Source organism: Centropristis striata, chromosome 17 (assembly GCF_030273125.1).
Source record: "Centropristis striata isolate RG_2023a ecotype Rhode Island chromosome 17, C.striata_1.0, whole genome shotgun sequence".
Taxonomy (NCBI): domain Eukaryota; kingdom Metazoa; phylum Chordata; class Actinopteri; order Perciformes; family Serranidae; genus Centropristis; species Centropristis striata.
Window position 1 is genome coordinate 381,306 of NC_081533.1, and position 25,098 is coordinate 406,403.

Below are 25,098 nucleotides of genomic sequence, written 5' to 3' on the forward strand. Positions count from 1 at the left end.
ATTTTTCAACAATGATAGTATCTTCCTCCTTTTAATAGGACTACTGCATCCATTTATGTTCCAAGAAATAAACTTAACTGGTCTACTAATCATGTCTTTCTTTCCCTTCTCGATTAAAGATGAATAATAATAATGATAAAATCAATAGGAAATTAAAAAAATATAAAAAATATATACATACATACATACATATAAAAAGGAGAGAGAGAGAGGAGGAAGATTAAATAAGTACTCTATGCTTTGAATGTCTACCTGTAACCATTTGAAGTGGAGAATGTTATCATTTTTGGTTCACTTATTACCCTGTACCTGCCTGTCTTTGAACAAATATAACGAGACCACAATGTAACAATGCAAACTGAACTTGCACATGAATATGAAACAAAAGGTGTATGTGTTCTTTTTAATTTTGATGTTAGATGCAGCTACATGGAATTAAAATAATTTTTTCGTGTGTAAAAACTAGCATTTGGTCTCATTTCTATGCATATGGAACATGATGCAGATTCAGTCTGTGTGCATGACTGCTTGAAATAAGGGGCGGGGTCGGAGCCACCAAGAGTTAGAAACAGCCTGCTAGCTGCTGCGTCTGAGCTGCACGAGCTGTATGGCGTCATTTTAGTGCCAAAATCCACGCGCGTAAAAACATGATCAGCGCGCATAAAGACCACTCTCATCGCGCTCTCAGCGCGCTCGCGGTCTCTGTTTACACGCTCGCGGTCACTCTCTGCGCTTTCTCTTCGCTCGACTTTGCTGAGTTTTTGCACTTTGGGGGCGGGCATTGAATGGATGGCCCCCGCAACCCCCCTCCTTTTTGATTGGTCACTTTAAACGCATACTGTCTCAGATCAGAGCCAATCCGAGGCAGAGTAGGGCGGGTCATCATTGCGAATCAAACACTGTTTACTTTGGTGACTTATGATAAAGTTTGTTATCTCTTCCTGAGAAGGACACCCCTCTCGGCGTTTCACCCACTTAGGTTACAAACTTATTATTATTATCTTCAGCATGCAGGGTATAAACAAAATCTCTGTCTCGTCACTCAGGTGGTGTCACACTCAAAAATGTCCGTGTGAAAACCGAAGCTAAACAAGGGTTCCCAACAAAAGTTCCTATTGATACAACTTATGTGAAACTCATGAACATACCTCCCACTAAAAAAAATCGTATAAAATTGCTGACCCAATACATAACATTCTCATAACCTTCTGTTATAGTGGTCTGATCAAAGTGGAGGAGACCTGGCAGTTTCCTGAGGGAAAAAAAAACATTTTCATGGGGCTATCATGGCTGAGCAAGTAAGTCACACAGTTAGCCTATCTCTCAGATTTCATTTTGATATCATTTGATTTTATGCCGGGACCAGTGGGGTAGTAGGATTTTTTTTAGTGGGAGGTATGTTTATGAGTTTCACATAAGTTGTAACAATAGGAACTTCTGTTGGGAACCCTTGTTTAGCGTCGGTAAGTAACACTAACAGAGGAAACAGGAAGAAAGACCAAGACCGATCATTGTCAGACTTCTCAAATTCAAGGACAAACTTGCCATCTTGGAGAGGGCAAAAAATCTCAAGGGATCTAACATATACATTAATGAGGATTACACTGAAGCTGTAAGGCAAAAACACAAGGAACTCTTGCCAGCCATGAAGGCTCGTGCTCGTGGGGACATTGCCTACTTGCGGCATGACAAGCTGATTGTCCATGGAAAATAACAGATCTGTATAAGTCATGAACCGGATCATCCCCCCATTGTATCTCATTCATATTAGTATTTGATCACATCTCATGACGTTAAAAAACATCTGTCAAAAATGTCAGAGATGTGTGAAACTCTTGGACTTCACTTGTGGACTTTGCCAACGTCTATTCCATCAATAATGTACGCCCACTAATGAGTTAAATGCTAATAATTGGATACACTGGACATGTGATGAATGTATCACTGTTTCCCTTCCATAGTCTCAATAATAATGAATGCATTAGCCTCTTGTCTGGGATAAAAAAACACAATTACCCCGATCACTTAGTCTTTCATCCATTTAAAATCAATAATGAAAATGATTTGCGGTATAATGGCTGTTATGACCCTGACTCAAACTTTTTAAATTTAGCAACAGATGGGTCAGCAAATTGTAAATATTATGATGGGAGAGCACGACAGAAGCAGTTAAACTGACTCTCATTAGGTATGAATGTATTTTCTTCCTTTCATCTCAATATACGCAGCCTTCCTAAGAACTATGACTTTTTAATTCATTACTTGTCCAGTTTGGAACATGAATTTTCTGTTACTGGCCTTTCAGAAACTTGGTTGGCTAAAGATGTGGAATCTAGCTATGACTTATCCAATTATAATGCTGTTCATTACTGCAGAGAGTTAAGAGTAGGAGGTGGAGTATCCCTCTTTCTGCATAAAGATATCCACTTTATCCATAGAGAAGATCTTATGTTACAATCTCAATCTTTTATTGCAGAATCTGTTTTTGTGGAAATCCCCTCTTGTTCCTACTTTGGTGGAAAACATGTGATAATTGGCTGTATATATCATCCTCCTGATACTGATATTGATCACTTTTATGAGGCTCTTTCAATTACACTAGATCTGATAAACAAGGAGGGAAATTATGTTATCTGCTTGGAGACTATAATATCAATTTGTTCATGAGTGAGAAACACACAAACAGGACATTTTTTGAATACCATGTGTTCCAGTAATCTGTACCCTTTGATCTATAAGCCCACCAGAGTAACAAGTACTTCTGCTACTCTAATTGATAACATTTTTACAAACTCTTTAGGTCATAAAACTCAAAGCGGTGTTCTATATGCAGATATTTTCAGATCATTTACCAATATTTCAGTTCACATTTGCTAATGCAAACAAACAGAGGGACTCTAATTATGGCAAACCTTGGTTTACCACTGGCTTAAAAAAATCTTCTGTAAAAAAAAACAAATTATATAAAAATTCTTATCAAACCCATGCCTATTAAATTCTACAAATTACAAGAAATATAAAAACAAATTCACCCACTTACTTCATATATCAAAAAATAATTACTTCACTCAGAAATGTAAGGAATCTGCTAGTAATATTAGATCCACTTGGAAAAACATCAATCTATTATGAAACAAAACAAAAGCATCTTCTGCACTCCCATCACAATTTTTGAGTGACGGGAGAATAATAAACAACCCGTATGATATATCCTGTAGTTTTAATCACTTTTTTGTTAATGTGGGTGTTTCTCTCTCTAGTAGAATCAAGAAGACAGCTGGAAGTCCACTTGACTACTTGTATGGTCATTATCCCTCTGTACTGCAATTTGATCCATCAAGTGCTACTGAAGTACAGGAAATAATAGCTGATCTCAATAATTCTGCAGCAGGTCATGATGAAATAAGTGCATCACTGCTTAAGGAGGTTGGTTTTCATATTGTACAACCACTCACATACATCTGTGGAAAGTCTATGGAAAATGGACTTGTTCCTAAAAGTATGAAAGTCACTAAAATGATTCCTCTTTTTAAATCTGGGGACCCTAGTAGCTTTACAAATTACCGTCCAATATCAAGTCTGCCCTGTTTTTAAAAGGTTTTAGAGAAACTGGTCTACAAGTGAATATTAGAACATTTAGATGCACAAAATATCCTCTATGAACACCAATATGGGTTTAGAAAGAAACACTCGGCATACATGGCCTTATTACAACTTGTTGACAAACTTTATGCAGCTATGAATAACAATGAATTTGGTCTTGGTATCTTTTTAGATTTGTCCAAGGCCTTCGATACAGTCAATCATGACATTTTAATCAAAAAACTGAAGCATTATGGTTTTCATGAACAGACTTTGTTATGGTTGTGCAGCTATGTATATGATAGAGAACAATATGTATTTGTGAATGGTTCAGTATCAGGCAGGACTAAAATAATGTGTGGGGTCCCTCAAGGTTCTATTCTGGGACCCTTCTGGGTGATTCTGGGTTCCTCATATATATTAATGACCTTCCTGCTGTATCTTCCAACTTACTGATGACACCAACGTGATCTTAGCAAATAAAAATCTTAATTCCCTTATCTCCGATGCTAACAGTGGCATGGAACAAATTTCAAAATGGTTTCAATCTAATAAATTATCTCTAAATATAAAAAAGTCTAATTTTATTATATTTGCTAATAGAAACAAGAAATACTGCAGAGATGAAACAAAAATTATAATCAATGGAACAGAAATTTCCCAGGTTACTTCCACAAAGTTTTTAGGAGTAAAGTTACAGATCGCTTGGTGTCATCAGGAAAATTCATGACCTTGATAATCTGTCTACTGACTTTATATTACAGCTTGATTTATCCACATTTTATATACTGTAACATTGTTTGGGCCAGTACATATGCCTCCAACCTCCACAGTATTTATCTTGTTCAGAAAAGATTTGTTAGAACTGCCACATTTTCAAAACGACTAGATCTTTCTGCTCCCCTTTTCCAAAAACTCAAGATAATGACAATTTTTCAGATCAATATATACCAAATATGCATTTTTATCTTTAAGTATATGTATATTCCAAATCCCATTCCTAAAGCTTTCAGTGAATATTTCCAATATTTCCAAATTTCCAAGTACAATACTAGACAACTAACAAGATTACCCCGCCTCACTATCGTACTACCCTCGGGCAGTTCTCCTTAAAATACAGAGGATCAATACTCTGGAATGATCAATTCAATAGTTCAATACAGTTTTCCTCTCTGAATATATACAAGAACAATTGAGTGGCTGCTCTGATTGCTCAGGTCACTAAGTAGTACACACACTCATGCACAGGTACGCACACACACACACACACACACACACACACACATTTCTATGCTTTTGTTTTATTTTACTTTTAATATAGTTATAATTTGCTTCATTTTTATATTCTTTTTATTTCATTTTATTTTTGTGTGACAGTTACTTGTTTTAATTTAACTTGTGAATTTTAATATAGGTAGAGGCCTGTAGAAGCCCTGTTGGGTTTCTTGCCGCTACCTTGCACCTTCCTTTTGTTCTTATCTCTTTATCCTTGTCTTTTGTCTTATTTGTGCAAAATAAAAAAACTTAAAAACTTCAAAAACTTCAAGTCAGAGGATGGCGTGGTTCACGTCCTGGATGTGTGTGTGTGTGTGTGTGTGTGTGTGTATGTGTGTGTTTAGGGAGCATTAATAAGAACTGTGTGTGTGTGTGTGTGTGTGTGTGCATGCGCGTGTGTTGCACAAATCGTGCAGTCGGTTTCACTGTATTGTAATGTTAGACAGTTTCTTTTTTTCAAATATCTGCACAAAATGAGTTTTCATCCTCCCTGATACGAGGATGTGAGTCCACTAAAGCTCTGCTAGCAGCCGGGTTTACAATACTCTGACAGAAACTCTTGGCTTACCTGAACAGGTGAGATCCAGGATAAACAAAGACAAATATGAAGATATAACATATATAGACGATAAACCACTGACTGTCACTGTAACAGAGGAAGGAACTCACTGGAAACATTTCTCTCATTCATGATGTCATAGATGATGTCACTGACAGGCTTACCTGAACAGACAAGACCCGGGATTAACTCAGAGGAAGATGAATATGTTACACAGTCCCTCAGAGCAGATCCAGAATGGACACAGTAAGACCTGATCATCCACACAGATCTGTCTGAGGACTCCCATCTCCGTTCTACAGAAACAGCAGAACCACAGTCTAACTCTCTGCAGGCAGCTGCTGCTGTCTTCAGGGTCCAGCCAGAGCGGCCACCCACTGGTCTCCATTCTCCTCCATGTTTCAGCTCCAGTGTTCCTGCACAGCGACTGTCTCCTCCCACCAACCTAACACCTGGTTCTGAAGACAATTAAGAGAGTCATCAGTAAAAGAATAAAGTGAGTTTGATGAGAACAGCAATGAACCAAATGAAAGCTGCAGCTCCTCTTCTACCTGAGCAGGTGAGTCCAACAGCTCTGCCAGGTGAGCAGGTGTTTCTATCTGAGCCTGAGCTTCTACAGTCCAGGAGAGCAGACTCATCTCCTCCACACTGGAACTCTTTGGTCCACATTGGAGCCTCCCCTTCTCCATAGAGCTCCCCCTGGAGGACTGAAGGAGCCCCACAGCCAAGCTCCCTGCAGACCACCTCTGCATCCTGCTGGTCAAAGTCAGCTTCACACACTGAGGACCAGCTCTGGTTAGACTGGTCAGACTTCAGCTCCAGTCTGCCTGAGCACAGACTGGTCCCATTCACCAGCCTGACAGAGTCTGGAGAGGAGAGAGAAGAGAAACAGAGAGGTAAAAGACACCAGACACAGAATAGAAAGATGTCATGAAACAACAAATCAGTGATTCAAACTGGATGGAGCAGAATTCCAACATTGGAACAATAACAAGTGTGAAAGTTTTCAAACCACACAACATCACAGACCTGCTGACTTGTTCACATTTTGTGTAGCAGGAACACATAGTGACATGAAAGTACAGTTGTATGATCTGTAGCTCTTAAACTACGCTAAAAGCTGATCACACCTGGAGGTCAATTGTGTACTTGCAGTACTCAGGTCTAGATGGGGCACGCTCTGCTGCGACAGAACACACTGAACTCCGTCTGACTGGTTATTTCTGCGTCGTGTTACATTCAACTTGTGTCTTCGTGTACTGTTAAATGTTCTATGTAAAGTTCCACACTTGGTTGACCAAACATGAACCGCCTGGCTACCGGTGTTTGCTGAGTTATGCCTGCAGAGATCTGCTGCCCCTCGCAGGAGCACCACAGCAAAAACTACATTGCAATGATTTCTCCTGTAAAGTCTGAATTCAAAACCATATAACGCTCTTTGTGTGCTTCATCAATGGTGATAAATAACCTGCTGTCTTTAGTTTATCAAAGTTTGGACTCATCAATGTTTTATTAGACTCAGCGGGTTTTTTTTTCCAAAGTCAGTCAAATATGTGCTGATAATAAAACCATTTGATTCCGGTAGCAGTTTTATTTATTTTATATGCATCATCCCTAAATCATCTTACCTTGTTATTAAATGAATGTAACTCACACTATCTAATGGCCCAATATATGTGCTGAGATAAAGTTATGGATGCAATATGCAGAGGTGGGACTATATTTTATTACCTGCCGAGATCTGCATCGTTCCTTTCTCAGACCAGGTAAGTATTAATGTATGAACTGTCCTCTAAAAACAGTCTAAAATATGAGCTGGTAAAAGCATTTCACTCCTGGATATCCAGAGACAAAGTTAGGAGGACATGCATTATATGGCAAGACTCATATTTTACTTGATCTGGAGTTTATTAAGTTATAACTTTATTGTTATAACAATATATATTCAGGTTTGCACAATATATTTATCATGTTATTACATGACATTATCTTGTTATTTCAAGATAATTATATTTTCATGTTATTAAGGTTAGTAACATACACTTTACACATATTCAAACGGGCAGTCCACAAACCAATGGGTGACGTCAAGGTGACTACGTCCATTACCTGAACAGGTGAGATCCAGGATGGAGGAAGTGTACGTTGATGATACACAGTCCCACAGAGCAGATCCAGACAGAACACAGTCAGGTCTGATCCTCCACACAGATCTGCGTGAGGACTCCTCTCTCCGTTCTACAGAAACAGCAGAACCACAGTCGAACTCTCTGCAGGCAGCTGCTGCTGTCTTCAGGGTCCAGACAGAGTAATAATCCACTGGTCTCCATTCTCCTTCATGTTTCAGCTCCAGTGTTCCTGCACAGCGACTGTCTCCTCCCACCAACCTGACAGACTCTGAAGACAAACAAGAGAATCATCAGTAAAATAAGTGAATTTAATTTGAATTAAACAGCTACAGCTGGCTGCTTATTCTGCTTTTATCATTCATTATTTCTCTGTTCTCTATTTTATATTTCTCTTCTCTACCTGTTGAGTTGAGTTTTCCTTCAGCCTGGAGTCCTGACAACAAAATCAGAAGATAAACATCAGAATAAAGCAGCATGATTGGAGCTGTGGACAGATTCAACTGTCTCAGGTTGTTTTGTCAAGGTGATACAAGTTATATTAATAATAATAATAATTATTATTATTATTATTATTATTATTACTAGTATTAATAGTAATAATAATTATCATTATTACTATTAATGATTATAATTATATTATTATTATTATTACCACCACAGTTTAAAATGTTTGAACAGCAACAGTTAAAGAAGTAAGGGAACTAGTTGTCAAACAGAAATCTGCTAGTGAATAAAGAGAGAAAATAAACCTCCAGAAAGTGACTGTTAATTCACTCTTGTCTTAGAACTTCCACGTTACTGTGGAACCTCTCAAAAACATTCATATATGTCAGCTGTCAGCAAGGGCGTAGGTTTGGTCTCAACATTGGTAGGGACAATATAACAGCATAACCTGCATGTACATTATTTGCTGGGGACGGGGCATTAAAAAGACCAAACTGATGGACGGGGTCGGGGCTACATTTCTTGTGAATGTGAATCTAATGAATAGGTCGGCTCAATGATCAATGCAAAAAAAAAGTGTACTGACTGTATTAACTTTCACTTCCCAGTAATATTACAGTGAAATAGAAAGTGTATTCTCATATTCACCATTATATTACAACACAACATTATCAACAACATTCAGCCTGTTACAACTTTCTGTTCTATAGAACTCTTCCTTTTCTGATTGTCTGCATGCATCCAACATCTTCACATTGATCAGTAAGCCCACCAGTCCAAATATAGCTACATTACTGTTTTCTTTCTCTTCTATAGAATGCCTCATTTTCAGTTTTCTCATTTCTGCATGCATCCTTCAACATGTTCATATTCATCAGTAAGTTCACCATTTCCAAATATACATTACAATATTTTTCTTTCTGTTCTACAGAATGCCTCATTCTTTGTTTCACTCATTTCTACTTGCAGCCAAAATAGGGTTTAAAAGTTCACCTGATATACGGTCAAACCTTTGTTTTCAAAAACTACTGAAGAAACGTTTTGGAAATTTCCAGAATAAATGACTGGATTTTATTAATTAACAAATTATCCATTGCAAGAACATAACTTAAATTATATTAATATACAGTTCACAATAAATAAAATCTTGTTAATCTCTTAACTATCAAGGAAAACAAAAAAATAATTATTTGTCTTAAGACCAGTCTACATTGTCTAAATAAATAAATGATATATAACTGAAAAAAACTCACTGTCAAGAAATAACACACACAAAAAACCCTTTTCTTAAAGCAACAGTGTAGTTGTTCTTACTTTACGCCTCCTTTTTCTCTCCCCCTCCAAACAGGTGATTTCCAGTTATTTTACACAGTGATACTACTTAAACTATGCATGTATCTACACATCGTTGCCTACATTGTCCTTGTTGTCTCTTTCACCTTCTTCTCCCTTATTTTCATCTCTAAACTGCATCAGTGGTTGGGCTGAGCCATTCTGGAAAACATCTAGATCTAAAAATACATTTTAATTGAACTTTTTACCTCAATCATGATAAATGTACAATTATCTGAGAAAAGTGGAAAAAATGACTGCATGGGCTGCAAATAAAAACATGTTTAAATAAATAATTTAGAAAATAAATCAATACTTTTAAATAAATCAATACACTAACAGGTAAAGAGGAGGAGCAGGAGGAGGAGGAGAGGAGGAGGAGAGGAGGAGGAGGAGCAAGAGGAGGAGGAGGAGGAGGAGAAGGAGGAGCAGGAGGAGGGGGAGGAGGAGGAGGAGCAGGAGGAGGAGAAGGAGGAGGAGGAGAGGAGCAGGAGGAGGAGCAGGGGGAGCAGGAGGAGCAGAGGAGGAGCAGGAGGAGAGGAGCAGGAGAGGAGCAGGAGGAGGAGCAGGAGAAGGGGGAGCAGGAGAGAAGGAGGAGCAGGGGGAGGAGCAGGAGCAGGAGGAGCAGAAGGAGGAGCAGGAGGAGCAGAGGAGGGGGAGGGGGAGGAGCAGGAGGAGGAGGAGGAGCAGGAGTCATCAGCCAAATGAGCCAATCAAATGTGAGTTTGAAACGTAGACTTGAAAAAGAAAATTGGACTGGCACATTGGAAAAGTAACAGTAAATGTGACTCTGAACATAATGCAAATAATTCACTCAATAATGGTAGGGTCAGGAGCAGGAGGAGGAGCAGGAGGAGGAGGACAAGAGGAGCAGGAGGAGGAGCAGGAGGAGGAGGAGCAGGAGGAGGGGGAGCAGGAGGAGGAGGGTCAATTCTCTCCTTGCAAAATATGGGAAGACAATGTAACTAACCTATATAAGTGCACTTCAAATATAATGTAAATAAGGTTGTTTAAAGTTGGGAGGGTCATGTCCCTACTGTCCCTCTGCTAGCCTACGCCCATGGCTGTCAGCAGCCTGTTGTCAGACAGATTTACATATTAACAGACATATTTACATTTGTTGCTAGGCAGCAGCCTCTAGTGGTCATAGTAATAATGACCATGCTATGAAGGAATTCACAGAAACGTTTATATGTTTTTTAGATGTTATTAATAACTGCAGAAAAATCTTCATGAAATATGTTGATATGATTTTTGAATTTTGAGACAGAAATGAAAGAATGCTTATAACAGAAGAAGAACATGTACTTGGTCATTAAAGCTGAATCAGATTAAAACTTAAAATTGAATCTTGATCTCTTGTAACCACATTTGTTTTTTAACATCGTAATATATAATTATGTTCTGATTAAAAACCTATTCCCTGTTTAAAAATGTCTCAAACTCACTGTAAATGCTAACATCCAGTTTAATTAAATATGATAAGTGAACCAAACTCAGTGTTCGTCAACTTGTTATGAACACTACTTTTAAAGAAGTAAGTAGTAATATTTAGTTACAAAATATGCTTTACTTAATGTATCCATGTTCAGTGAAATGATAAAAAACATGTATTGTTCCCAGAGGCCTTTGGGCATTCTTTCAGACATGCACAGATCTGTCTCATCTACTTTGTGCTTTCCACACAAAACGGTCAACCGAACGGTCAACGAGAGCTCTCTCAACACCTTCAACTGCTTGTGTTTGCACATTGATTTGGTGAGTAAATATTTAACTCTTTGGTTCACCGTTGCGAGGTCTTGTTGTAGTGTAGTACAGTGTACTTGCCAGGGAGGAGTAAATAAAGTAAATAAAATGAAATTCACATATCACCGCTAGCAAGCATGCTATTTGACCGTGGCAGTAACTTCACCATTTTTGGTACAAATGTAGTCCAGTTTATGGTAGACTTCTCTGTTTTTGGTGAATTTTGGCGTGAAGACACTTGTCTACAAAGAGAAGTGAGACGTTAGAAATGCTTTTTCAATGAGCGCTTGGAATAAAAGTGGAGGGGGACTTCCAGTTATGGAGCGCAGCTGACAAGTCGCAGTAACTTGGGTCGTAGCTAACTTCCTGAAAAATACTTAAAACTCTACTGAGGCTCGGACAATATTGTATGTTTTGGATGTGGAAAAGTGTATTTTGTCACTATGCCACCGAAAAATTCGAAACCGCCTGGACAACAACCAGCTAAGGGCCCGCAAAATAACAAGGCTAATATCCTTGTGGAGAAGGTTAGCAAGAATGCTAACGAGGGCGAAGACGAAGCTAACGACAATGTGCCGTCCAACAGTGTCATACTGGATGCGATTCGCTCACTGAAGGAGGAATTCGCTAAACAATACAACAATATGCTGGAGGCAATTAATGGGATTAAAACAGATGTATTGTCGCATTCGAAGAAGATCGGGGAAACGGAGGGGAGAATCTCACAGGCAGAGGATGATGTAACCAGCCTCCAACAAAAAGTCCAGCAGCTAGAAGGGACGGTGGAGATACTGAGGAATAAAATCCAAGATCAAGAGGACCGAGGGAGACGCTCCAACCTGAGACTAATTGGACTCCCTGAAAAAACCGAGGGCTCAGATATGTGCAGCTTTTTGGAAAACTGGCTTCCCAAAGCTCTGGGTGATGATCTCGCCCCCACCCCGGTCATCGAACGAGCTCATCGGGTAGGTCAAGTTAACTCAAGCCGGTCCTCAGCACCGAGACCGATTGTCATGAAGTTTCTGAACTATAAAGACTGTGAAAAGACACTGAGGGCAGCCAGAAAGCAGAAGGAAGTGCGATACGGGAATCAACGAGTCAGCTTCTTCCCGGACCTATCAGCTGAAACCCGCCAGCGCCAGCGACAGTTTGACGGAGTTAAGGCCCGTTTTCGAGCTATGGATATCCGCTACGGGCTGCTGTACCCAGCCCACCTGGTGGTTTTCAAGTCCGTCTCGGAGGCAGAAGATTTTCTCCGCAAAATGCAAACCTCTCCATGAGCCTCTCCACGATTTGAGAACTGAAATGGATATATACTGAACTTTTTTTTTTCTTCCTTGTCTTCTACACCTTCTCAGGTAAATATGACTAAAAGTTTACTAGTTCAAGAGCGTTGAACTGAGAATAATACGCAAAATACCCCCCTCCGTTTTTTTTCCTCTCGTTAATTATAGGGCCATCTTGTTGTGTGTTTTCTTTAAAATATACAATTGATGTGACAATCTCAGGTTTGAATGACAACTTCCCCTAGAGACATTTTCTTTGGTACTCTTCGAGAGAGGAGAGGGGGTTTCTTTTTTTTCCAACATTTGACTTACTGAAGACCGAGCTCAGTCTACTTGATTTCAGTGTTAGTTAGCCTAAAACAATGTTTCAGAATGTGTGTCACGTAGCTCCTCATGGTGTGGATCTAACGTTAGACATAACCAGAGTCTATTACTATTTGGGTTGCCTATGTGTGCTTCGTTTGGGGAAGTGCAGGAGGGGTTCTTGGGAGGGGTTAAGATCTTGGAGTGCTACTTTTACTTTTCATTCTTATTATGTCAGTCAAACCATCCGTAGGTACATTACCAGAACAAATTACATGTGTTTATTATGTGTTCAATTCATCCTGTAAATTAAGTTATTGCATAACCCCATGATTAACAGGTCTGATCACAGGATTGATCTACTGGCATTGATACTTCCCATCAACAAACAAGAAAGATTATTAAAAAATTCATGGAAGATTTAAATCTAACCGATATTTGGAGATGTCTCAATCCTAATAAAAAAGACTATTCATGTTTCTCAAATACATTCCAAACTTACTCCAGAATAGACTACTTCTTAATCTCTAATGGTCTACTATCAATGGTTGAGAAATGCTGGTATGACAGCATACTGTTATCCGACCATGCTCCCATCTCCTTACTATTGCAAGTGCCTAGTATAATTTCCTCACCTCCCAGATTTCGCTTTCAATCTAGCTGGCTCCAGTACCCTGATTTTGTGAAGTTTCTGGATGGGAAAATTAATGAATACTTTTCTTTAAACACAAATCAAACTAGTGCTTCAATAAAATGGGAGGCTTTCAAGGCGTATTTAAGGGGTGAGATAATAAGTTATACAAAATACAAATCTAAGGCACATTATGCACAAGTGAACACCCTGGAACAAAAAGTAAGGGATTTAGAACAGGAGCTCTGTTACAGTGATTCTCCAGAAAAACAACAGGAACTTTTCCAATTGAAAGTCCAATACAATGAATTAACTACAAATAAAATAGCTTCATGTAGCATTCATCAGCTTGATGTGGTTAAAACAATCCTATTATGATCAGGGGGAAAAAGCTGGAAAGTTGTTAGCATGGAGAATTAAGAAGATACAAACAGATAGAGCTATCAACTCCATTATATTAGAGGATGGGAAAGAACTAGTAGACCCAATTGAAATAAATACTGCCTTTAAAAATATTATGAAGATCTATATAAATCTAAATATCCAGGTAGCTCACAAGAAGAGAATTAATTTTTGGACCAGCTTCAATTTCCAACGCTAACTGAGGAGGTCAAGACAAATCTTGAAAAAAATGTAAGTATTGTCGAACTATCGGATGCGTTAAAGAACATGAGCAGAGGAAAGGCTCCCGGGCCGGATGGCATACCAATAGAAATATATAAGAAGTTCTCCGGAAAACTGTTACCTCATCTCCTTGAGATGTTCAATGAATCATTTGAGAAAGGAATACTACCTCAATCCTTAAGATCTGCAGTAATTTCCCTTTAGTTAAAACCAGGCAAATCCCCCTCGGAAAGAACATCGTATCGTCCTATATCTTTAATGTCATGTGATACCAAAATACTATGCAAGGCACTGGCCAGGCGAAAAATATTATATATATTGAATATATTGAAAATATTATATCTATCAATTATGACCCTCTATTGAAAGACATAGGAGATTCTCTGGAGAAATGGAGTTCAATGCCTATTTCTATGCTAGGACCTATTCATATTATTAAGATGTCTATCCTGCCCAAATTTTTATATCTTTTTCAGTCAATCCCACTTCCTCTACCCGCCTCTTTTTTCTCCACACTTAAGAAAAACTTCACCTGCTTTATTTGGAATAATAAGCGTCCGAGGCTGCGACTCTCCCTTTTACACCTACCATACGAACGTGGGGGACTGAGACTGCCTCATGTGAAACTTTATTATTGGGCAGCCCAACTCCGTACAGCCATGTATTACTTTCTCACTACGGAGGTCCCAGCTTGGATAGAGATAGAGAATAACACAATAGAACTGCCACTGCACCTGTATCTTTACTCTGCGCCAACCAAAATACTTGCAAAACAGACACGTAATCCGTTTCTCAAAAATACTATATCAATCTGGCATGAGGCCCACAAATTTTTACATGAAGCTCCTAAACTCTCAGGTTTCACACCTATTTGGGGAAATGAAAACTTCAGAGCAGGGAGATGCGATATGGGATTCAAACATTGGATAGAAAAAGGACTAAGCAAAATAAAAGATTTATATATTGAAGGGACTCTAATGTCATTCCAACAATTAATAGACAAACATGGACTTCCCAGAAACCATTTTTTTAAGTACTTGCAAATTAGAAGCTTTATATTTTCCCAAATTAAAACCACCTTAGAACCTACACTGTCCACTCTTGAAAAAGTCACAGTTAACCATTTATATGACAAAGGACAGTTATCAAAGTTTTATGACATACTATTAGCAGGCTCCAAAGAAAACTCAATTTCATGTTTAGCTGCATGGAAGAATGATCTTCAGGCAAACATCTCTGTAGAGGACTGGGAGAAGGCATGTCTTCATGCCCAAACCCAAACTATAAATACCAGATTTAAATTATTGCAATATAAGTGGTTGTTCAGGACTTACATTACTCCAGTTAAATTACATCATTTTAACCTTTGAGTGCAGTTTGGCACTAGAAAAATTGACCTATATAGTAGGAGGAAAAGTTGAGGATTTTTATAAGATATGGAGGCCTTTCCTTATTTTTATGAATGACATGAATATACAAATGCCTGGGAACAATTAAGCACTGGCATTGTTACCCCTGCAGAACGGCTTGAATCTGGTACCACAGCTAGAGTACTATGGTAATGACTTAATTGGGAGAGAGAAATAAGATGGTGACCACGTTTTATAACTCTGCCTTAAACTGTCCATTTAATTTTATTTCATTATTATTATTATTGTTGTTATTTAATTAATTAATTTTAATTATGTATACTTTCATGATTATACATATACGTATACATTTCATGATTGTGTATTATTGTTTTATTGTTATTTATTTATTTCCTCTCCATATTTTTTGTTTTGTTCTTTTTTAAAATATTTAATTTATTTATTAATATGATTTAATTTAATTTATTATTATTATTATTATTATTTATTAATTAATACATTTATTTAATTTTAATTTTAATTAACTCAAGTATTTGTTTTCCTCCGAGATTACTGTTGGTTATGAGAGGGAGGGATGGGGTTTTATGACTGTATGTTCGTTGTTGTGTTCATCGTGTATTACTTTTTGGGAAAAAACTCAATAAATAAAGTTTTGAAAAAAAAAAGTGGAGGGGGAGCTGCTGTAAGTTCACAGTGGGCTCGGATACATCCGTCCAGATCATGTCATGTGTGTGTGTGTGTGTGTGTGTGCTCAGCAAAGGGTGTGTATTGGAGCCGACAGAGCTCACGTTAAAAATGCTAACGTTGTTAATTAATTTTGCTGCCCGGGTGTTATTGCAGCTTCGTCTTAGAACCTTAGAAATGACGGGACTTTGGACTCAAAGTCAAACCTCGTCTTTAGTGGGAGAGTAAAGGCTGGGAGCATTCTGTGTAGTGAAGTCCATTTTAATATCACGTAAAGTGTTTTACTTGGAAATTAACTCATATACCATGGTTGCCACTGGGTTTTATAACGTAGGAAATTAAATTAGCCAAAAATAAGGTCATTAGCCGCTGTTTGTTTTATTATTTTTAAACTCTAACAGTGAACAGTCTCCCGCTCTCTCGCCGCGGGGACGAGCGACTGGAACAGTGGCAGGACGACAAACACTTGAGACGTCATAACAACTGTAACAGCGCTAGCACTCTGTTTCATTGTTTTCATCCAGTAATATCTAAGCCAACCAGAGTGACTGAAACTTCAGCCACACTCATTGACAAAATATTTACTAATGTACTAGATTACACAAAATGAAGTCAGGGATACTTTGTATGGATATATCAGATCACCTTCCATTTTTCCTCATGACTTCTGTAAAAGGTATTATGGACTCCAATTTCTGTCCACCGACGTATAGAGTGATTAAACCAAGTACCATCAGCAAATTTAAAGAGTTGATAGAACGTCTCTCTTGGGATAATGTTCTGGACAATCAAGACCCACAGAAGGCGTATACTATTTTGGATGCAACACATGAGAAGGGCCACACTCTGGACCTGATATTATCCTTTGGGCTGCAGTTACATGTCAGTGAGATTTGTGACATGCAAATTTCTGATCACTTCGCTGTCTTATTTAATGTGACACTGCCTCGCTCGCAAGTGAAGCGGTGCACAATTAACACGTCAACTGCTTCTGACTTTTCTGCGGTATTCAATCATGCAATGCTACGTACTGAAATTCACAATGGGTCTCTAACTCATGATGAGTTTTTAAACACTTTTAATAGTATTTGTACTGACATTTTAGACTTGGTGGTCCCTTTTAGATGCAAGCGCTCCAAGCCAGCAGCTGAGCCATGGCTTAATGACAGCACTCGCACTTTAAGACGTGCATGTAGACGCTCAGAGAGGAAGTGGAAGAAAGATCGCCTCCACGTTTCTTTGGAGATTTTAAAAATTTAGTGGGTGAGTAAAGGCACGGAGCATTCTGTGTAGTGAAGCCCATTTTAATATTACCTAAAGCGTTTTACTTGGAAATTAACTCATATACCATGGTTGCTGCAGGGTTTTAAAAGGTAGTAAATTAAATTAGCCAAAAATAAAGTCATTAAAAAGTCATTAAAAAGTAATAAACGTCATTTGACGAGGTCTAAAAGAACACAATGGGAGCCGCTGTTTGTTTTATTATTTTAAAACTCTAACAGTGAACAGTCTCCCGCTCTCTCGGCGCTAGCACTCTGTTAGCATCACTGGAGTTTCTGAGTGAGGTTTCACCATAGACGGTATATGGGCCAGACTGCCTGTTAGAGCTAATGCTAGCTAACGTTACAGGAAGAGAACAAAGTACATTGCGATCAGTCAGCCTCCACTTGTTTTCACGGTGCTTGTATTTAAGTGTTACGGTAAGAACGTGTCAGACCCGCCTTCAAAATAAAAGAAAACACATGTAGCTTTCAAAATAAGAGCATGTGGATGTTTTATGAGTGCACCACAGAATTTACAAGAAGACTGTCAAAATATGACGCCTTAAATAAAACATAGAAGAACCCTTATTCTCCTTTACAACAATTCATTACAATATGCCACGATTAAGATGGAATAGTGGCATTAGAAGGTGTGAGAGGCACCAAATTTAGGCTTTTAGGGCAAAAAATGTATCCAGGGGAGCGTGGCCCCAGACCCCAGGTAAATTGGTATCATGACTTAGAAATCTGATCTATTATTTGGATCAATTCTGGACCTGATAATGACATTGGATCGGATAGGTCCCATGCCTAGATACAGTTAATCACTGAATTTAAAACTAAATATAAGAATACAGTGAACAACAGTACAGGGATTATACTGAATGATATAATAACCTGGTGTGTTGTTTCATGTGTCTATATTCTGAAATTGTTGCTGTAATTCTGTGTTCTTTTTCCCAGTTTTCCATTCAGGCTGAAGCAGATGGTCAACTGTCCAAACATATCCCACTCTCAGCTATTAAAGGTACTCACTGTATGCCTAATACACATAATACACAAATAATCATTCAATATTTGTATTTGTTTCATGGTTTGGGGTAACAGTCATACATTAAATTCACTACAGCTGGATTATGATTAAAAAACAAGTCCGTTATTAAATGGATCAAGTGCATTAATACCGATTTTTGAATGTTTATAATAAATCATTGTACATTGTAGTTTGTAACTGTTAAAAATATTTATTCATCGAGCACTGACTGTTAAAAAATAATTCATTGTACATTTCAACTTGACTGTTGAAAAATAATCAATTACATACATTTAAGAATACTTTTTTGCACATTTTAGTACGTGAATGTCAAAACAATTCATTACAGATTTTAATTTGTGATTAAAATAATAATTGTGCATTTTAATTTGCGACTTCTTAGAAAAAGATTGAACTTTTTTTAGCTTTGAATGCTGAAATGATCATGTATTTTCAGGTCTACCAGAGCAGTGACATCTAATGCAGTGGACTTGTCAGTACTGCACATTTTCTGCAAAAAAAAAAAAAAGAGGCTACTTGCTTCAGCATTACCGCTTAAAACATGGATGCCACACTCAGACATCCCCATTCCCATGCCTTCATAAGGAATGCCTCTGCACATTTAAATATTTTAATGCACTCAAAGTACAGTAGGAGTTTCATATTTGAAGGTCTTTAATTTGCTACAGTATTAATTGAACGATGGTCAGCTTAATGCTGCTATCCCTCTCCCTCCTTCCCCTCTCCATTTCTCAGGTTTTTGCTGAGTTTAATGGCGTTGCCAGTAAGAATCTTGAAGGACACTTCTATGAAGCCCTAGACCAACACACACCACGCTTCATCGAGCTTTTCAAGTCCAAAAAAGGAACTACAGGACAAAAACTGACAGACCTGATGCAGCATATCAACTGGGTGGTAAGGATTCTGTTTTGTTCTTCCAGATTTTTAGTAATTTCACCTCAGGCCTGTGTCCCATAGCAGTCCCACTGCCTAGCTCTCTGCTGTGTTGCTGCTGTGGAGAGCCAGACAGATGTTCTCTTGGTGATGATACCAATGATATGCACCATAAATACACTAACTTCATCCCTTCAACCATTAAATAATGCTTTTTACAACACATATACAAGTTGTCCTGGACTGCTCATACCAACGTGTTTTTGTTCAATTTCAGCAGGTTTTTATGTGTCTCAGTCTGTCATTCTTAGTAACAAGAAAGTACAAAAATACGGTAGTTTTCACATTTTAAGTGAGCGCTTTTTCTGCTCAATGAAATGCATGCAACGCGGCATTTAATGTGAAATGTAATTGAAATGTTGATATTAACCCTGTCCCTAATATAAGCCTGCAGTATTAGAGGAAATACAGAACAGTATATCAACTCATATTCCCCCTCATCCCTCAAAATACATCTGTTCTCTGTTTTTAGTGGCCAGATGTGACGGCACTCTGCTCTGTTGTCCTCACAGGCCTTCTTATTGGACTTGGTGATGACTCCAGTCAGGTCTACAACACTTGCTTTGTAAGGAACATTGGTCTCAATTTATTGACAAATCATATTTAATATATGTTTCATAGCGTTGTCAAATATTTAAAATGGTTATATTCAGTTGATCAGAATCAGGTGGATTCTGATTCTGATCTCACTCAAATGATCAGAATCCCTAGTAAATTAGTTTATAATACATAATGTAGTTACATTAAGGATGTGAATTCTCCAATCTCACACTTTGAAAAATCTCCAGTCGACAGAATTAAACTGAGATGTGAATGAATTTAGTGTTGCACCAGGAGATATTTCCCCCCAAAAGAAGAGCAGGTTGATGAGGTTGTGTGTGCTTCTTTAGCAGGATCCAGAGAAAGAAGAAGCGCTGGCCTCAGTGCCAGTTGGGCTGCTGACTGTTGTCGATGAAGACACTCAGCAGCAGGGTCTAAACGCAGTGCACCTCCAGCCCATCTCCACTGCCGTCGTACTGGAGGGAAGTACTGTCCTGGATCATGTTCAAGACTTTCCCCAGGCAGTCGGCCTCATGTTTGGCCTTATGTTTGCCCTTCACTTAGATTAGCCAACGTTCATGACCGACACTTTCAAATTGATCCAAGCAGCCATCAAACAAAACACTCCCTCCAAAACTGATGACTTTGAAAAACAGACTATTTTGAAGAGGGGAAAAGTTTTTGCACTGCATCAACTGGCCTACCCCAATAAAGTCCTGTATGTACAAAAGCACAGAAAAATGACTTAAATTCACCCAAACCCTTCTGGTGTGAGCAACTTAATAAAACAGATAGGGCTGCAACTAATGATTATTTTCAATATCGATTCATCTGTCAAAACGATTAATTGATTCGGGGTTTTTGTCAATAAAATGTAAAAAATGTTGAAAAATGTCAATCAGTGTTTCCTAAACCACAATATGACAGCTAGAGGTAATGCCAGCACAGATTAAACAAAATTAAGTCAGGGATACTTTGTATGGATATATCAGATCACCTTCCAATTTTCCTCATGACTTCTGTAAAAGGTATTATGGACTCCAATTTCTGTCCACCGACGTATAGAGTGATTAAACCAAGTACATCAGCAAATTTAAAGAGTTGATAGAACGTCTCTCTTGGGATAATGTTCTGGACAATCAAGACCGACAGAAGGCATATACTATTTCTCTAAATAACATAACCAATGCATATAATGTTGCCTTTCCTGAGAAGAGAGCAGCCTCTAAATTCTACTCCAAGCCAGTACAGCCTTGGATAACCCCAGGAATTATAAAATCCCTTAGAAAGAAGCACACATTATATAAAACATTTCTTTCTAGTCCTAACCCATTTCATCTTAATGAATTTAAAAAATATAGAAATAAATTAAATCACACATTATCAGACATGAGAGCACTTTGGAGTACCATTAATAATATTCTCAACAAAACAAAAACAAAAAAAATCCCTTCCCAATGCATTTAAAGTTGGAGGATCACTCACTAAGGACCCTGTTGTAACAGCCCACAAATTTAACAAGTTTTTTGTTGAAATTGGATCAGCTATGGCCTCCAAAATACCTGCAGTGAATGAAAGTCCCCTTCAATTTATGCCATGGCCACCCACTGGTGGATTTCATTTAGCCCTGTCTCTTCCTTTGAACTATGCAAGGTACTAGGATCTCTGAAGAATTCTGCTGCTGGAAATGACGATCTCAATGCAGAGCTACTTAAAGAGGTGTCTGATGCCATTGCTGAACCACTGACACATCTATTTAATTCATCATTTAACAAAGGAATTGTGCCACAGGAATTGATAATTGCCAAAATTCTCCCTGTTTACAAAGCTGAGGATCCTGCCATCTTTAGCAATTACCAACCTATTTCCATTTTATCCACCATTTCAAAGATTCTTGAAAAGTTATCATTCAACAGACTAATAAAGTATCTTGACGAAAATGAAATCTTATACAAACACTAATATGGTTTCAGGAAATCCCATTCTACGGGTATGGCTATTACACATTTTATTAAAGAGCTATACAGAGCAAAGGATAAGAAACAACTTTCAAGAGGAATTTTCACAGACTGATCAAAAGCATTCGACACCGTGGATTATTATATTCTGTTACAAACATTAAACCACCTGGGTCTTGATGATCAAGCGTTAGAGTGGTTCTCTAGTTATCTGGAACATAGACTGCAGTTTGTTGCATATAAGGGAGTAAATTCCCCTTGTGACCAAATGTGGTGTCCCCCAGGGATCAATGATGGGACCATTATTGATCCAACTACAGATCCAACAAATGAAAGTTGTTAATGAGGAATTGGAAAAAAAGCAAAATGGTTCAAATTAAATAAATTGTCATTAAACATTAAGAAAACTAATTTTATTCTGTTTGGTCAAAATCATAAAAGGAATCCTATGAATGTATCTGTGTATTTTAGTTGGCAATTTTGCTATGATAATGGGTTTTCTAAATTGGAAGGTTTAATTGGTAATGTTTGATAAGCTGCCTAAGAAAGGGCTTAGAATTGCCCACCTGAACATATGCAGTATCAGGAATAAATTGACTGAAGTTGCTGATGTACTGTTGCTAAATACTTAACACATCAGTCAGAAACTCATGAAGACGGTACGTTTGAGGATTCATCATTGATGATAAATTGATATAATATCTTTTCTCAAGACAGGAATTCATATGGTGGAGGGGTTGCTTGTTCTATTCAAAGTCATATACCTGCTCTAGTTAGGGATGACCTGATGACATCTGATACTGAAGTACTCTGGTTACAAATTCATCTGACACCAGTCAGAAAGTTTACAGTTAGAAATGTTAACACCTCATGGTTGGACAAAGAACTAAAAGGATATATGAAGGAAAGGGATCAAGCAAAATTGTCAGGAATTTCATCAGGTCTTAAATCTGACTGGCAAGTTTATTGTAAACTAAGAAACTTTGTAACCAAAACTAACAAGAAGAAAAATAAATTGTATTATGAAGATAGAATTAATGAAATCAAACATGATAGCGAACACTTATGGAAAACCTTGAACAATTTATTGAGAGGACACTGAGGGAGGTTTTCTCAGAAAGCCAGTAGACATAGCAAATCATTTAAACAGCTACTTCATGACAAAAATAGATAAATTGGAAAGTAGTGTCAGCTTACGGTCCAATAATATAGACTTATCTCTTCAGTTAATAGCCGAGATTATGGAAGGCAAAACGTATAGTTTTGAATTCAATCAAGTTAGAGTTACTAAAACTGAACTGATGCTGATGACATGCGAGGATAAATCTCCAGGAGTTGATGACTTTGATGGTAAACTCCTCAAACCTATTACTGCACTAATTGCACCTATGGTCACACACATTATTAATCAATGCTTCAAGGAAATAAGTGTCCACAATCATGGAAAATATCCAAAGAAGTGCCTATACCAAAAAATAATAGACTACCGTTGTCAGAATCGGCAATAAACTAATGGGTCGACTGTTGGTTTCAAAGTAAAATAATGGAGAAAATTGTACATGAACAAATTTAGTCTTACTTTGCCCAAAATAATTTAATGACCAATTTTCAGCATGCATATAGCAGTAAACATTCAACTGCTACGACTTGTTTCAGGAAATGGAACAGAAACACATTATAGGTGCCGTCCTGTTGGATTTGTCTGCAGCATTTGACTTTCTTAATCATGAATTAATATTCGAAAAACTGAAATGTTATCGTTTCACTCAGTCGGCTTTGTTCTGGGTCAACAGCTATTTAAGTAATAGAAAGCAAATGGTGTACTTCAATGGAAGCTATTCTGACATCATAAATGTGAAGCATGGAGTCCCTCAGGGCAGTTGCCTGGTGCCACTCCTTTATTCTATATTTACTAATGACCTTCCACTTGTATTAAGCAAAGCTCATATCTCAATGTATGCCGATGACTCCACTATATATTTAGCAGCAGCAACAGTTGATGATTTAAATGTAAATTTAGCCAGTGAGATGACTCAGGTGGTTGCCTGGATCAATAACAATAAACTGATCTTGAATGTGTCTAAAACAAATTGTATAATAATCGATACATATCATTCTTTTAGTTCAAAACCAAAGCTTAATCTCACAATAAATAAAACGGTGATAAAGCAGACTTTGGTTTTGTCTAATTTAGACGTTCAGAGGCACATAATTATTCAACAAGGCATGTTAGAGGTTGTTTCACTCTTCCAAGATCCAAGACTATGATTCATCGTACAGTTATATATATATATGTATATATATATATATATATATATAGGGCAATGCAACAGTGGAACTCACTCCCTTATCATATTACTCAATTAAATCTATATAGCTTAGCTTTAAGAAACAACTTAGAAGTCATTATCTAAATATCAACTTTAATTGATGCAGCTGTCTTTTTGTGTTGTTTTGTGTTGTTTTGTATTTGTTTTGTGATGTCAATCATGTTTTATGTGAAATGTAATTACGTATTGTCTCTGTGTTATTTTTGTTTCATGTTATGTATTCATATAATGTATGTCATGTCTGTTATCATTCTGTGTATTTCTACATTGTATTTGTCACATTGAAATATGATGAAAGACCCAGGAAGAATAGCTGCTGCTTTGCAAAAGCTAATGGGGATCTAAATAAAAACAAACAAACAAACATTTTCATTCAATAGCTTACGTGTTCTTTTTAATTTTGATGTTAAATGCAGCTACATGAAATTAAAATCATTTTTTCGTGTGTAAAAACTAGCATGTGGTCTCATTTCTATGCATATGGAACATGATGCAGATTCAGTGTGTGTGCATGACTGCTTGAAATAAGGGGCAGGGTCGGAGCCACCAAGAGTTAGAAACAGCCTGCTAGCTGCTGCGTCTGAGTTGGACGAGCTGCTGGAGACGATGCACCTGTACTGAGAAAAGCTGCAGCATGTTGCCAATGACAGAATGAGATGGAGAGATCTGACTGCAGCCTTGTTATGTTTAAAGGAGATAAAGAGGAGTAAAGTTAGTAAGGTAGAGGAAAACGTTGAGCTGTAGCCATGAATCCAAATGTCTGCTGCTGACTGTTAGCTAGCTTTAACTTGAACCGTTATCGTTCTCATCAGTCGAGTGTGAACTAACTGTTAATGTTCACATTAATACTAGCGAGCTCAACGTTACCTCACTGACTTGGGTTGAATTCTGTTACAGCTGCATCTGTCGTGAGGTGAGAGGATGGTTCACATCCTGGATGTGTCTGTGTATGTGTGTGTGTATTGCACAAATCGTGCAGTCGGTTTCACTGTATTGTATTGTTAGACAGTTTCTTTTTTTCAAATATCTGCACTAAATGAGTTTTCATCCTCCCTG

The 25,098-nt window shown here is 37.8% G+C and overlaps 1 pseudogene; it reads right to left on the minus strand.

Moving 5' to 3' along the window:
* The window catches only part of LOC131990108 (scavenger receptor cysteine-rich type 1 protein M130-like), a 70,716-nt pseudogene that overhangs the window by 23,587 nt on the left and 22,031 nt on the right, over window positions 1-25,098 (minus strand).